Genomic DNA, 14516 nt, shown 5'->3' with positions numbered 1-14516 from the left:
AATACAAAGCATCTTAAGAGACTACTACAAGCAACTCTATGCCAATAAAATGGACAAACTGGAAGAAATGGACAAATTTTTAGAAAGGTATAACCTTCCAAGACTGAAGCAGGAAGAAACAGAAAATATGAACAGACCAAACACAAGTAATGAAATTGAAACTGTGATTTAAAATCTTCCAACAAACGAAAGTCCAGGACCAGATGGCTTCACAGGTGAATTCTGTCAAACATTTAGAGAAGAGTTAACACCCATCCTTCTCAAACTCTTCCAAAAAATTGCAGAGGAAGGAATACTCCCAAACTCATTCTATGAGGCCACCATCACCCTGATACCAAAACCAGACAAAGATACTACAAAAACAGAAAATTACAGACCAATATCACTGATGAATATGGACGCAAAAATGCTCAACAAAATACTAGCAAACAGAATCCAACAACACATTAAAAGGATCAGACACCATGATCAAGTGGGATTTATCCCAGGGATGCAAGGATTCTTCAATATATGCAAATCAATCAATGTGATACACCATATTAACAAATTGAAGAATAAAAACCATATGATCATCTCAATAGATGCAGAAAAAGCTTTTGACAAAATTCAACATCCATTAATGACAAAAACTCTCCAGAAAGTGGGCACAGAGGGAACCTACCTCAACATAATAAAGGCCATCTACAACAAACCCACAGCAAACATCATTCTCAGTGGTGAAAAACCAACCATTTCCTCTAAGGTCAGGAACAAGACAAGGATGTCCACTCTCACCACTATTATTCAACCTAGTTTTGGCAGTCCTAGCCACGGCAATCAAAGAAGGAAAAGAAATTAAAGGAATACAAATAGGAAAAGAAGAATTAAAACTGTCACTGTTTGTAGATGACATGATACTACACATAGAGAATCCTAAAGATGCCACCAGAAATCTACTAGAGCTTATCAATGAATTTGGTAAAGCAGCAGGATACAAAATTAATGCACAGAAATCTCCTGCATTCCTATACACTAATGATGAAAAATCTGAAAGAGAAATTAAGGAAACACTCCCATTTACCATTGCAACAAAAAGAATAAAATACCTAGGAATAAACCTGCCTAGGGAGAAAAAAAGACTTGTATGCAGAGAACTATAAGACACTGATGAAAGAAATTAAAGAGGATACAAACAGATGGAGAAATATTCCATGTTCTTGGATTGGAAGAATCAATACTGTGAAAATGACTATCCTACCCAAAGCAATCTACAGATTCAATGCAATCCCTATCATATTACCAATGGCATTTTTTACAGAACTAGAACAAAAAAATCTTAAAATTTGTATGGAGACACAAAAGACCCCAAATAGCCAAAGCGGTCTTGAGGGAAAAAAAACGGAGCTGGAGGAATTAGACTCCCTGACTTCAGACTATACTACAAAGCTACAGTAATCGAGACAATATGGTACTGGCACAAAAACAGAAATATAGGTCAATGGAACAGGATAGAAAGCCCAGAGATAAACCCACGCACTTATGGTAAAGTAATCTATGACAAAGGAGGCAAGGATATACAATGGAGAAAAGACAGTCTCTTCAATAAGTGGTGCTGGGAAAATTGGACAGCTACATGTAGAAGAATGAAATTAGAACACTCCCTAACACCATACACAAAAATACACTCATAATGGATTAGAGACCTAAATGTAACACCGGAGACTATAAAACTCTTAGAGGAAAACATAGGAAGAACACTCTTTGACATAAATCACAGCAAGATCTTTCTTGATGCACCTCCTAGAGTAATGGAAATAAAAACAAAAATAAACAAATGGGACCTAATGAAACTTAAAAGCTTTGCAAAGCAAAGGAAACTACAAACAAGACGAAAAGAGAACCCTCAGAATGGGAGAAAATATTTGCAAATGAATCAACAGACAAAGGATTAATCTCCAAAATATGTAAACAGTTCATGCCGCTCAATATTAGAAAAACAAAGAACCCAATCAAAAAATGGACAGAAAACCTAAATAGACACTTGTCCAAAGAAGACATACAGATGGCCAAGAAGCACATGAAAAGCTGCTCAACATCACTAATTATTAGAGAAATGCAAATCAAAACTACAATGAGGTATCACCTCACACCAGTTAGAATGGCCATCATCAGAAAATCCACACACAATAAATGCTGGAGAGGGTGTGGAGAAAAGGGAACCCTCTTGCACTGTTGGTGGGACTGTAAATGGATACAGCCACTATGGAGAACAGTATGGACGTTCCTTAAAAAACTAAAAATAGAATTACCATATGACCCAGCAATCCCACTACTGGGCATGTACCCAGAGAAAAGCATAGTTCAAAATGACACATGCACCCTAATGTTCACTGCAGCACTATTTACAATAGCCAGGTCATGGAAGCAACCTAAATGGAAGCAACCTAAATGCCCATCGACAGACGAATGGGTAAAGAAGATGTGGTACATATATACAATAGAATAGTACTCAGCCATAAAAAGGAACGAAATTGGGTCATTTGTAGAGACATGGATGAATCTAGAGACTGTCATACAGAGTGAAGTAAGTCAGAAAGAGAAAAACAAATACCGTATATTAACGCATATATGTGGAACCTAGAAAAATGGTACAGATGAACCGGTTTGCAGGGCAGAAACAGAGACACAGATGTAGAGAACAAACATATGGACACCAAGGGGGGAAAGTGGTGGGGTTATGGTGGTGGTGTGATGAATTGGGAGATTGGGATTGACATATATAAACTAATATGTATAAAATGGATAACTAATAAGAACCTGCTGTATAGAAAAATAAATAAAATAAAATTCAAAAAAATTTTTGAATCATGTTGTACACCTAAAACAAATATAATATTCTAAATCAACTGTACCTCAAAAAAAATAAATTAATTAAATGTTTTACATTTCACTCTGTCCTAAAATATAGTTAGCTGGGTTTAGAATTCTAAATTAACAGTAGGTTTCCTTAAGCATGTTCATGCTACTTCTAGTGACATTTCATCTGATACTTATTGATGCTCATAAGAAATCTGTTGTAAGTCTACTTTTTGTTTCTTTGCAGGCAGAGTATAAAGAGGTTTATAATATTCTCTGTAGAACCACACTGCCTAGTTTCAAGTCCAGTTCCACCAACAACCTATATTAGTTGTGTCTTTTATGATGCTCTGACATCTCGGGGCCTTGAGGACCCAGGAGGTGACTGCCCCTTCCAGGGTTAGCTAAGTCTTAGAAACTGCAAAGAATTTTGCTTCTGAGCACACCTTTCACATGCAAACCAACCAATCCTTAGTCTCTACTCTGCAACGCCTCCTTTATTTATCATACACCATGCCAATATTCCCCTCACCCTGAATCAACTCAGGGCCAGGTATCAGACAACTAGGGACCTCCCCTACAGGCCAGAGGCTGCCAAAATTATTCAATCTATCCAACCCTAAACTTGTTCAGCTTGCCTATCCTGTCTTATCCATTCCTTCCCATGAAAATCACAACAAAGGCTCTGGCCCATGGTTTCCCTCTCACTCCTTCTACACTGAGGAACCCTAATGTTTCCCCATGTGGCTGTGCATGGCATGGCACATCCCCTCTTCTTGGAAACAACACTAAACTCTTCTTTCAAGGCAGCTGTCTTTGTGTCTGTCACCTTACCATCCATGATTAAAAAGAAGTCCTGAGTACACTTTAAAACACAACTAGACATATGATTATGGGCTAACCTCTCTGTGCCTCACTTTCCTCATCTACAAAATGGCAGTAGTAATAGGACTACTTTAAAGGGTTACTATAAATATTATATGAGTTGATACATGTAATGCACACAGAATAGTGCGTATTCCAAGTTAAGTGCTCAATAAATATTACTTATCATTATCATGATTATTTTATTTCATCCGCCAGTTTTAAGATCTTTTGTTTCTGATGTTCTTAAATGTCCTTATTTTAGGTCTGTGTATGGGATTGTTTTTATACATACTGCTCAGGATTTGGTGTGCTCCATTCTGTTTTTTCCTTCTGCTACTCCTATTAGATGTATGTTAGACTTTCTTACTCTATACCCCAAATATCAGCTTCTTCCATATTTTCTACCTTTTTCTGTCCCTGACATGCATTATGGATTGTTTCCTCAAATCTATCTTCCAATTCATCCTTTATTTAGCTGTATTTAGCTTGCCATTCAATCTATCCACTATTTCAATAACTTTCTTTTACTTCTAAAACTTCTATTTGGCTTACTTTCACACTTGCCTGCTCTTTTTACACACTATTCTGTTTCTGTCCTAAATTATGACAGATTGTAAAAATGGCCACAAGTTATTCCTTTTCCTATGTGAATGTTCCTTGCTAGTGCCTTCGCATACTATGGACTAGTCTTACAACTGACTTTGGCCATAAGACAACAGAAACGTGATGCAGGCAGAGACTTGAGAAGCACTTGCACACTGAGGCTTCTGTCTTTGCTGCTCTTGGGAACTGTGTGACCACACCATGAAAAGATGCCCAGCTTACTCTGCTGAATGAAAAGAGAAATGCTGCTGAATATCCCCATATGCCCAAACACCAGTACAAACTGACAGCCAGCACCAGCTGACAGGCATATGAGGTAATCTCTAGCTAAGCAGCCCCTAGCTGACCCTACAAAACCCATATTCAACCCTTAGACTTATAAGCAATAATAAAATGGTTGTTTTAGTAACTGAGCTTTGGAATAGTTTACAGTGCAGCAAAAAGCTAACTGATACATGTGGTTTCTAAACCTTCCTTTACACTTTAAACATACTTATTTTAAAGTTTCTCTGTTGGAACCACTATTTCTAATAATTAGGGCTGGCTATCCTTCACGGTGGTTTGTCTATATGCTTTGTAATCTTTGATTGAAAGCTCATCTTCAGTGGGTATATTTTCCGTGGGAGTCCTATGTGCTCTGGGCCAACTGTGCACACAGCAGTTTTAAACTTTCTTGGTCAAAGTACGACAGGTATTACAAATTTCTGGATTTCTCAACCTGGGTTCCCAGCACTATGAGGACAGTGTGAATTCAAACCCCACAACCATAAGTGGTTTTAATCGGAGTTCCAATTTCCACTCTTTAATGCTCTTGGTAAAAGAAAGTTTTCATGCTGTTTCTATAGTCTAATGGAAAAAATTTGATAGTCCCTATTTCCTTGAAAGTGTACACCTTCAAGACAATCACCTTTAAGCTAGGCTGACTTTAACTCTGTTGCACATAAGGTCCAAGTAATTAAGGTCTCTTATCAGTTTCTGATAATCCTATAACTTGCTTCAAGCATTCTCTCAGTGCTACAACTTTTCCTGAGTTTCCTCTTCTCTTCCTTCTCACAATTCCAAGTTCTTTCACTGCATCCTAACTAAAAGTTTCATGTGTATGGAAGGAGCAGAGAATGCTGCCTGGAAGTAAAAGTAACTTCTTAAATCTGAGCACATTATTCCCCTGCTTCAAATCTTTCAATAATTCCCCATTGCCCACATCAGTGTTTCTTAATATACTGACCTCTAGAAAATCAGTGGCCCTAAGTTGTCTATCAAGAGTGCTACAGGTTTGCCTCTCAGTTTCAGAGGAAAAAGTGATAAAATAAATTTTTTTTTAATGGCTGCGTTGGGTCTTTGCTGCTGTGCATGGGCTTTCTCTAGTTGCGGCGAGCGGGGGTTACTCTTTGTTGCAGTGTGCAGGTTTCTTATTGTGGTGGCTTCTCTTGTTGTGGAGCACGGGCTCTAGGCACATGGGCTTCAGTAGTTGCAGCACATGGGCTCAGCAGTTGCGGCACGCAGGCCCTAGAGCATGTGGGCTTTAGTAGTTGTGGCACATGGGCTCAGTAGTTGTGGCACACAGGCTCAGTAGTTGTGGCTTGCAGGCTCTAGAGTGCAGGCTCAGTAGTTGTGGCGCCTGGGCCTAGCTGCTCCGTGGCATGTGGGATCTTGCCGGACCAGGGATTGAATCCATGTCCCCTGCACTGGCAGGCGGATTCTTAACCACTGCACCACCAGGGAAGTCCCTGATAAAAAAATTTTGTTCATATACTTTTTTTTCCATTTTTAAGGTGTTTTAGACATAGTAATATTAACCCTTTAAATGTACAGCTCTAAGGTTTTGATAAATGCCATCAAATCAAAATTTAAAACAGTCTTATCAACCCAAACAATTCTGTCCCCTTTTGTAGTCAAATCTCTTCCACACCTAGTTCTGGAAACCACTAATCTGTTTTCTGTCACTATAGTTTTGCCTTTGCAAGGATGTCATATAAACGAAATCACACAGTATGTAGCCTATGAGTCTGGTTTCCTTCACTTAGCAAAAGGCAACTGAGAATCATCCGTGTTGTTGTATTAGTAATTCATTTTTTTTATTGCTTAGTACCATTCCATTGTATGGATATACTAGTTTGTTTATACATTCCCCAGCTGAAGGATATTTGGCTTGTTTTCAGTTTCTGGTGATTATGAACAAAGTAGCTATAAACACTTGCATACAGATTTTTTTGTGTTAACATAAGTTTTCACTTCACTTGGGTAAAAACCTAGATGTGAGTCATAAGGTAAATGTATTTTAACTTTATAAGAAACTGCCAAACTTTTCCAAAATGGATATACCATTTTGTATTACCACCAGTAAATTATTAGAGATCCAGTTGTACTGCATCTTCATTCACACTTGACAGGGTCAGTCACTTTAATTTTATGCATTCTAATAGGTGTGTAGTAATATCTCATTACGGTTTTAACTTGCATTTCTTTTTTTTTTTTTTTTTTGATGTGGACCATTTTTAAAGTCTTTACTGAATTTGTTACAATACTGCTATTTTATGTTTTTGGTTTTTTGGCCACAAGGCATGTGGAATCTTAGCTCCCCAACCAGGGACTGAACTTGTACCTCCTGCATCAGAAGGCAAAGTCCTAACCACTAGACTGCCAGGGACGTCCCACTTTCATTTTTTAAATGACCAGTGATGTTGAGCATCTTTTCATGGGTTTATCTGCCATCTCTATTTATTCTTTGGTGAAGAGTCTGTAAAAAAATGTTTGCCCTTTTTTTTTGGCTGCACCATGTGGAACGCGGGATCTTAGTTCCCCGACCAGGGATCGAATCCATGCCCTCTGCAGTGGAAGTGCAGAGTCTTAACCACTGGACTGCCAGGGAAGTCCCTGCCCATTTTTAATAAGGTTGTTTGTTTCCTTATCACTGAGTTTTGGGAGTACTTTATATATCTTTGTTAGACATATGATTTGTAAATATGTTCTTCCAGCCTACAGCTTGTCTTTTCATTCTCTTAAATGTGTTTGCAAAGAGCAAAAGTTCTCAGTTTTGATGAAGTCAAATTAATCAACTTTTAACTTTATGGATCATGATTTTGGTGTGTCATAAAAGAAATCTTTCCTTAATCCAAGGTCACCAAGTTATTCTCCCATACTTTTCTCTAGGAAATTAACAGTTTTAGGTTTTACATTTAGGTTTATGATCCATTCTGAGTGGATTTTTGTATAGAGTGAAAGTTATAGATTAGGGTTCTTTTTTTGCATATGCATATGCAATTGTTCTAGAATCATTTGTTGAAAGGACTGCTGTTTCCCCATTTAATTGTATTTGCATCTTTGCCAAAAATCAATTGACTGACCATGTGTATACATGTCTATTTCCGCACTGTTTCACTGATCTATACGTTGACTCAACCTTTTTTCCAATGCCACATTCATCCTGATTACTGTATATTTACAGTAGACTTGAAATCAGGTAGTGTGTATCTTTGAACTTTGTTGTTTTTTTTCAAAATTGTTTTTGCTACTCCAGTTTGCCCTTCCATATAAATTTAAGAATCAGCTTGTCTATTTCTACAAAAAAACTCTTCTGAAATTTCGATTGAGTCTTCCAATCCATTAATATGGATTATCTACTTGTTCAATCATCTATTATGTTTTTCACATGTTTGGTAATTTCCAGCATACAAATATTGCATATACTTTTAAAGAGTTATACCAAAGTATTTTATGATTTTTAGTAAAATTATAAATAATTATTTGGTTTTTTTAAATTTCAATTTCCAGTTTTTCACTACTAGTATATAAAAACCACTGAGTTTTGTGTATTTCCTTGTATCCTGTGCCCTTGCTAAGCTCACTTATTAATTTTGGGATATTTATTTGTAGATTGTTTTGGATTTTTCTACATAGACAGTTATGTTGCCTGTGAATAGAGACAGTTCAATTTTTTCCTTTCCAATCGATATGCCTTCTATTTCTTTACCTTGCTTTACTTCACAGGCTAGGACCTACAGTACAATGCTGAATAAAAGTAGTGAGAGCAAATATCCTTGTATTGTTCCTGATCTTAGGAGAAAAGTATTCAGTCTTTCACCATTAAGGATGATGTTAGCTGTAGATTCTTTGTAGCTGTCCTTTTTCTCTCTGAGGACATTCCCTTCTATTCCCTTCTATTCTGAATTTTGTCAGAAGCATTTTGTGCATTAATTAAGGTGAACATATGATGTTTCTGTAGTCTGTTAATATAATACATTTCCTCGATTAATATTCCCAGAATAAATCTACGTCACGATACAATATCCTTTTTAAATATTGTTTTGGATTTGCTAGTTGTTTTTTTTTTTTTAATTTGTGGCTACATTGGGTCTTCGTTGCTGTGCGCGGACTTCCTCTAGTTGCGGTGAGCAGGGGCTACTCTTCATGTGGTACGCTGTCTTCTCATTGCGGTGGCTTCTCTTGCTGTGGAGCATGGGCTCTAGGCATGCAGGCTTCATTAGTTGTGGCTCGCGGGCTCCAGAGCACAGGCTCAGTAGTTGGGGCGCACAGGCTCAGTAGTTGGGGCGCACAGGCTTAGTTGCTCCATGGCATGTGGGATCTTCCCGGACCAGGGCTCAAACCCATGTCCCCTGCATTGGCAGGCAGATTCTTAACCACTGAGCCACCAGGGAAGCCCCTGCTAGTATTCTGTTAATATTTTTTGTGTCTATGTTCACAAGAGATACTAATCTCTAGTTTTCTTGTGATGTCTTTGGTTTTCACATCAAGGTATTCCTGGTCTCATAAAATAAGTAGGCAAGTGTTCCATCTTCTTTTATGTTCTGGAAGAGTTTATGTAGAACTGTATTCTTTCTTCCTTAAAAAGGTTTAAGTAGGATTCCCACATTATCTTTTTAAGGTCTTAGGGTCTAAAGTGACATGCTCTCTTTCATTCCTGAGTTATGAGGATTTGTGTCTTTTTTTTTTTTCTCACCATTTTCTTTTTTTTTTAATTGGGGTATAGTTGTTTTACAATGCTGTGTTAGTTTCTACTGTACAGTGAAGTGGAGTTCCCTGTGCTATACAGCAGGTTCTTATTAGTCATCTATTTTATACATATTAGTGTATATATATCAATCCCAATTCATCCCACCACCTCCCCCACCCCTCTGCTTTCACCCCTTGGTGCCATACATTTGTTCTCTACATCCGTGTCTTTTCTCTCTTTTTTTTTCAGCCAGTCTAGCTAGAGTTTTCTCAATTTCATTGATATTTTCAAAGACACAGGTTTTAGTTTCATTGAGTTACTCTCCTGTTTTTCCATTATCAATTTCATTGCTTTGTGCTCTTAATAGTCTCTGCCTTGTGCTTATTTTGATTTGAAATAGCTCTTTTTTCTCAAGCTTCTTAAAATTGAAGCTTAGATCACTAATCTAAAATCTCCTCTTTGCTAATGTAAATATTTAATGCTAAAAATTTCCCTCTAAGCATTGATTTGACTGCATCCTTCACATTTTGATATGCTGTTTTTTTTCTTTCATTCAATTAAAAATATTTTATAATTGCACTGTGACTTCCTCTTTGACCCATGGGATATTTTTAGAAGTATCTTATTTAATGTCCAAATATTTGGGAATTTCCAGGTATCTTTATTATTGATTTTTAGTTTAATTCCATTGTGGTTGGAGAACAGGCTTTGTGTATTTTCAATTCTTTTAAATCGTGGCTTGCTTTATGACACAGAATATGGTCTCTCTTGATGAATATTCCATACTCACTTGAAAAGAATGTATATTGTTGTTGCTGGGTAGAGGGACCTACAAATGACTATTAGCTCAAGCTAGCTGATGGTGCTTTTCAGGTGTTTTCTTCCTTACTGATTTTATGCCAAGTCATTTTGTTGATTACTAACAGAGGAGTGTTGAAGGCAGGGGCCAGTCAATCACGAAAGTCCTTTTTAGCTAAATTAAGGAGTATGAAGCTTACCCTGAGTTATGGAAGCTGACGGGAGATTAACTTTAAGAAATAGAACAATAAGATTAAAAAATTTTCTTTAGAAAACTTGACAAGATTGAAAATAGGTTGGAGAAGAGCTAAAGTAGAGATGCGGAGAACCAATAGGGAGGCTTTTAACAATAATCAAGGAGAAACATGTACTTGAATTAAGGCAGTAGCTCTGAGAATAATCAAGAAAAAACAGACTTAAGGAGATAATAGAGAAAAGAATCTGATAAACAACTGGGTGAGAGATGGAGAGGAATGAGTAAAAGGGAAGAGGCAATTATGATTCTCAGTTTCTGGTTTGGATTACTGAGTATATAAGGGATAACATTTACCAGAATAGAAAAATACAAGAAGAGAAATGGATTTGAGGGAAAGGATGAATTCCCAATTTCAACATGCTGAGATGAAAGTTCTTGTAAAATACTCATGAAAGATGTCCATTAAGCTATGTGGGCTTGGCAGAGAGGTCTACACTATAGATATAGATTTATGTCATCAGCACATATTATTAATTGAAACCATAGTTTTGGATGAAGTTATTGAAGATCAGCATATAAACCAGTGTTTCTCTAAATGTCACCCTAAAATTATCTGCAGATTATTAAAATGCAGATTCCTAGACACCATTTTAGATTAAATTTATCTAAGTCTCATAGGCTGAAACCAAGGTGTTAGCTGGGCTGTATCACTTATTGAAAGCTCTGAGGGAGACTGCACTTCCAGGCTCATTCAGGCTGCTGGCAGAATTCAGTTCTATGCAGCTGCAGGACTGAGGTCCTTGTTTCCTTGCTAGTTGTTGTCTGAGTGCCACCCTTCACTCTCAGAGCCCTCCCTCTAGTCTTTGCAGGTAGTCCCTTACATCTGAGAACCAACAACAGCTTATCCTTCTCACATTGCCACATCTCTGACTCTTCTGTTTTCCTCTTCCACTTTTAAGGGTCTGTGTGATCTCATCAGGCTCTCCCAGAACATCTAAAATAATCTCCCTACCCTAAAATCTGTAACCTTAATTCCATCTGCAAAGTCCCCTTTTCCTTGTAATGTAACATATTCACAGGTTCCAGGGATTTGGGCATGGACATCTTTGGGGTGCCAGTATTCTGCCTACCACAAGCAGTCTGATACAAGTCATTTTGTAGACATATATTTTCATTTCTCTTGGGTAAATATCTAGGAGTGGAATTGCTGGGTCATAGTGCAGATATATGTTTAACTCTATAAAACACTGCGCACACAGCTGAATAAAGACTACATCACCTATCTTTCCTTCTTGTTAGTGTGTCACTGACTAAGAACTGGTTAATGGGTTTTAAGTGGATGTGTCATAAGCAACACCTGAGAAGCATCCTTAAAGAGAAAAGTATGTGCCTTTCATCAAGCTTCCCCCTTGCTATGAGCAGGTGGCATTTGGAATTAAAGCAGTCATCTCAATCATGAGGTAGCATGCTAAGGATGGCAGAACAGCAAGACAGAGGAGTCTGAATCCCTGATGATCACAGAGCTGCTGCCATACCATCTGTGGCCTGCCTACCTATAGAATCATATGCATATTTAAGCCATTATTATATTTTCTATGTAATGCAGCCAAATCCAATTCTAACACATCACAGTTTTAAATATCTATATGCTAGTGATCCCAAAGTTGTACCTCCAGCCACAATCTTTCCAGACTCATCTATCCAACAGCTACTGGAACATTTCCACTTGGATGTAAAACTGGCCTTTCAAACTTAACTGTCCAAAACAGAATTCTTTATTTTTTCTCCCCGAACTCTTCCTCCTCTCATTCTCCTCATCAGCACCAAACAAATAGTAAATGGTTTTTTATAAATGGTGAATGATCTACCTCAGAGCTCAAGCAAAAAACACATATGTTGTCCTTGATTCTTTGCTTTCGCCTCACCTCGTATCCAAACCATGCACAATTCTTGTTCTCTGCCATCAAAATATATCCCAAATCCAGCCATTTTTTTCCATCCTCACTGTTATTACTCTAGTGCAAGTCACCATCATCTCTCATTTGCAATAGCATCCTCAATGGTGCTTTTGTTGCTTAAAAAATCCTTCCCAGAGAGATGAAAAAGTTCTGGAGATAGGTAGTAGTAATGGTTGCATGATAACATGAATATCACTGAACTGTACACCTAAAAGTGGTTAAGTTGGTAAATTTTATGTTACATGTATTTAACCCAAATAAAACAAACAAAAATCTTTCCTTGAGACAAGGTAGCCTCCTATATTTCCTATATTTTTTTCTAAATATTTTTCATGTGTGTCTTTCACACTTAGGTCTTCAATCCATTTGGAAATTACTATTGTGAATGGTGTGAAGTAGGAATCTAATTTTGTCTTCAATCTATATGGATATCACATATCTCAGCATCATTTATTGAATACTCTGTGCTTTTGTAATACCAAAGCTTACCAAAGCTAACCTTATACTCAGCTTCCATATGTATGCGGACGTGTTTCTAAGCTCTCTATTCTGTTCCATGAGTCTACTTTCCTGTCCCTAAACCAATACCAGTAATTAAGACAGTAGTCTCAATTATCATGGCTTTACATTGTTTTGATATCTGGGAGGAAGAGACTTTATTTTTCTTCAAAATTGAGTTAGCAATTCTGGGTGCTTTGTCTTTTCATATACATGTTAGGTTCAGCATGTCAATTTCCATGAAAAACCATACAGCAATTTTAATTGGAATTGCAATGAATCTGTAGAATTGGAGAAAACTGACATCTTTATGATACTGAGTCTTCCTATCCACCCATATGGTATATCTCTCCATTTACCTGGTTCTTCTTTTATGTGTTTCAGTAGAGCATTATAATTTTCTCCTTAAAGGACTATGAAGCTTTAGTCTGATCTATTTCCAGATACCTTCAGTTTTTAATATAGTTATGAATAGTTATCTTTTTTATTATTAAAATTCCTAGTTAGTTTTTGCTGGTGTGTAGAAGTTACTGTTTTACTCAGAAATCTGCTTGAACTGAAGGCCATTTCTGATGACCTCCTAACCAAAGAAGCCCTCCCCTCCCAGTCATTCTTTATAACTTCACGTCAGTTAACCTTCTTGTTAACTGATTTTTAGTGTCCCTCTCCCCCACTATAATTAGTTGCTTGTTCACGATTGTATCCCCAGTGTCTAGAATAGGGTCTGTGTAACACGTAATTGTGCAAAATGTCTGCTGAATAAATAAATGAGGTCTTAAACCTGGATGATTTGGAAAAATACAGGAAGAAAGCAGATTTTGAAGTGAGGGTGGAGTGAGAACTAGTTCAGTTTGAGAGGCGAAGTTTAGAGTTCTCACAGGTCATTAACGTGCAGGCATCAGGCCAGCACCTGGAGCACAAGAATGGAGGTTTGATGTGATGGAAGTGATGAGACCGTCAAGGAGGAGAATGCATTCAAGAAGGAAAAAAAAGAAAATATACTTGGGAAGAACTACACCTGGGTCAGATTAAAGAGAGAGGGAGCGAGCATGCACAACAATATGGAAACCAACCGGACGAGAAAGGTTTGAAACACAGAAAGAGGGAAATAAATCGAAGAGCTAGGTTCGTAAATCACATGAACACACAATTAGAGAAGTACAATTTCATCTAAGGAACAGAAAGCAAGAACCTCATTTCTCCACTGGTAAAACCAATTAGAGAAAGACACAGCTCTATTAGACCACAGATCCGAATTTGGGGAAGAGAGTAATTTTATTTTACTCTGGGTCTTTCACTTTAATATGACAATTACCGGTCTTGGAGGACCTATCAGCATTCAATCTATTCAACCTCTCGGGTCACAGCTAGACGCTACCGTCTGAAAGGTTCGGATTTAAACGAGGAGACTGTTTCCTCCTCATTTTCATCGTCTTGCTGTGACCACCGCGCCCGGGCTAAAGGTACCGGCAGGTGCTCTTTGGGCCTTGGATTGTAACTAGAGAAGGGTGGCAACCGGGAAAGAGTCGGGCTGCCGAGGCTGCGAGAGAGGCCCTCACCTCACGCCCAGCGGCGAGTCAGCGGGTCAGTCAGGGGCCGCGCCCCGTCGCAGCCCTCCCCACTCCCCGCCGTGCCGGGCTTCGCCAGGGCCCCCGCCCGCCCCCACGAGCCCAGCCTTCTCTTCCTACCTGCCGGCACGCGGACTCAGCCAGCCCCCAGGTCGGCAGGGGGACCACCACTCTCCGCCGCTCCCAGCCCGCGCGCGCCCCCGACCAGCGGCTGGGTGCACGTGACCCCGCCCTCATTGCAC

General features: G+C 38.4%; 1 protein-coding gene and 1 long non-coding RNA gene across 4 annotated transcripts in view; both read right to left on the bottom strand.

Moving 5' to 3' along the window:
* The window catches only part of SERAC1 (serine active site containing 1), an 82032-nt gene extending 67517 nt beyond the window's left edge, over positions 1 to 14515 (bottom strand). For 2 of the 3 annotated variants that reach the window (XM_082475566.1, XM_082475567.1), the window contains exon 1: positions 14395 to 14515. The gene's annotated coding sequence lies outside the window, so the exon portion shown is untranslated. The remainder of the gene's footprint in view (positions 1 to 14394) is intronic. The other variant, XR_014267659.1, reaches the window with a different exon arrangement.
* Positions 1 to 14516, bottom strand: part of LOC309667302 — a 247793-nt gene that overhangs the window by 175618 nt on the left and 57659 nt on the right. The window lies entirely within an intron of this gene.

Source organism: Balaenoptera physalus (genome assembly GCF_965194825.1).
Source record: "Balaenoptera physalus genome assembly, chromosome: 9".
Taxonomy (NCBI): domain Eukaryota; kingdom Metazoa; phylum Chordata; class Mammalia; order Artiodactyla; family Balaenopteridae; genus Balaenoptera; species Balaenoptera physalus.
This window is presented reverse-complemented; position numbering and strand designations above follow the sequence as displayed.